Genomic DNA, 2,488 nt, shown 5'->3' on the forward strand with positions numbered 1-2,488 from the left:
CTGCAAGCACTTTGTTCCAATAAGATCTGTGTGTATATGTGTGTGTGTATCTAACTAACTCACAACTGGAGGCCTTGGTACCCCTGTCCTTGTAATAATGTTAGAGGAGGCATGGATCATACTTCTTGTCTGTTATTATTTTCAGTAGTTGGGGGACAAATAGGCTCCACTGATTTTTTTATCTTTAATCTGGAGAAAGTGTTCTGGGCTTAATATACTTTGTGTGTGTGTGTGTGTTTGTGTGTGTGTAAATAGCACTGGTGATGTGGAGTGTTCTGGCACCAAAGTTCAAAGATATGAAACTGGGGATTCTACATATAACAGATAAAGAATTTGGGAGCCATGTGAGGTCTATGGATCATTCAACCCTAATTTATTTATAAAATTTATAAACCATTTAAATCTAACTAGACCCATGTGTACAATATGTGGCAACAGTTACTTGAGTTTCATCATCAAGAGTTGCTAATTATGTAAAACAAATTTGTTAAATCTTTGTAGAAAAAGATGGCATTAATCCTTGGGCAATCTTATCAATTATGGAAGGGACATGAAGGCTTGAGGGCATTGTATTTATTTGAATAGACAATTTGGCCATTGCCTCTTCCTTCTGTATTCGGCTCCTGGAAGAGTTGTTACTATTTTGGTAAAATAAATAAACAAATAAATATATATCTCATGGGGATTTGGAAACATATGAAGGAAGGGCAAAGCAAGTTCTAATGAAGAAGAACGTGAGACAATATTTTCTTTTTCTATGGAGAATGTCTGTTGGTTTAGGAAGGAGCTCTGCTTAGAATCTCCTGTCAAGAGTGTCACAGAGCCTTAATAAGTTTATTCTCCTGTGAAGCAAAAGTTTTCCAGTAGGATAAACACTATCTGTCTGCTAACTTTCAGAACTCAAGTTTAATGGCTAACACCATTAATTTACTTATACACTCAATTTCTTTGCGTCCTTTAAAACGTAAAAGTGTACCCACATTTTTCACACTTCTACATATTTGAAGCTATGTTGTAGGAGCCAAATGTGAACACTTTAGGCAATATGACTGTCCAAGAAGATTGAACATAATATGTTTACCCTTTCTGTCTGTTGACCAGACTGTAGTGTGTGTGTGTGTGTGTGTGTGTGAAAGAGAGAGAGAGAGAGAGAGAGAGAGAGAGCCATATCCCCAGTCACTATAGGTTGTTTATTTATTTAAAAGATGTATATGGTTGCCCATCATATGTATTTTATTTATTTATTTATTTATTTATTTATTTAATAAATTTATTCATCTCTCCCCTATGGGGGGACTCTGGGCGGCTTACAATAAAACAGGATTAAGTTATAAAACCATTACATTACAAAATACAGTAAAAATACAGATATAATATACAACATAACTCTGGGTGGCTGAGAACAACTGCCTAGAATCATTGGGAGTCAGGCAGCATACAAATGTAATCATAAAAATAAACAACATACAAAAATAACAAAATACACATACACAAAACAAAACAAACCATTGGACACAACCAAGGTGCCATGGTATCTATATTCCAAATATGCATGTGTTGGACTCAACTCCCATCCTGGCCCAGTGCCTGGGGGAAGAGCCAGGTCTTAATGGCCTTCTGGAAGGCTGGCCTACTATGGAGAAGGCCCTTCTTATAGGTCCTGCCAGATGACATACATAGTTTAATAGTGAGGACCTGGAGTGCAGCCACTCTATCTGATCTGGTGGGATGGCAGATATTCTCAGGGATATCTTTATTTTCATGTTCCAAATCAAAATATGTCTTATGATAAATTTGCGTTCATATTATACTGTATGTCGTGTGTGGCCCAAGGGACGTTGGGGTTATGTGTTTTAGTTAAGATCAAATGTAGTATCTGTTCTTATCAGTTTAATATCTGATATGTTCTCTATTTGAGGACTAGATTTTGTTTTATGAGCTGCCCAGGGTTATGGCACATAATATGGGCCACCGTATACAGTAAGTCTTTTAAATAAATTAATAAACAAATTAGAGCTTGTTGATAGATGAAAGGTGGGTCACACTCAAAGGTTGGTGAGATTAGCCACACTTTCCCTCTTCCCTCCTCTTCTCAAATCCTATTCTTGAATGTGAACACACCTTGTATTTACACACATACAACCACTAATATTTTTTTTATGAGCTTGCAAACATTTGCCAATTTCTTCCTAAATGGCATGGGAAAATCTGCTTTCTCATCCCTGTTGGTTCTTGACTAGTTCAGCTTGTTCAAGTTCCAGGCTATGTTCAAATACCCAGGAAAAGCAAACAACCCTGTAGGGATCCTATTGCCCTGGAGAAACATCTGCCCAACCTCCCATCTTGGTCCAGTCCTGACCTTGCATTGACAAATCAAAATTTCTCTAGATTAAATTTTTAATGCTGGCTTTCTAGAGTATATTGCAACTAAACTAGATCATATCACTTGCTCTAAAGATGAAATGAAAGGATTATGTGTAATAATTAT

At 36.7% G+C, this 2,488-nt stretch overlaps 1 pseudogene; it reads left to right on the forward strand.

Annotated features, from left to right (window-relative positions):
* Positions 1-1,846: 1,846 nt before the first annotated feature.
* LOC134504194 (U2 spliceosomal RNA) lies at positions 1,847-1,977 on the forward strand (annotated as a pseudogene).
* Positions 1,978-2,488: the final 511 nt, after the last annotated feature.

This window comes from Candoia aspera, chromosome 11 (assembly GCF_035149785.1).
Source record: "Candoia aspera isolate rCanAsp1 chromosome 11, rCanAsp1.hap2, whole genome shotgun sequence".
NCBI lineage: Eukaryota > Metazoa > Chordata > Lepidosauria > Squamata > Boidae > Candoia > Candoia aspera.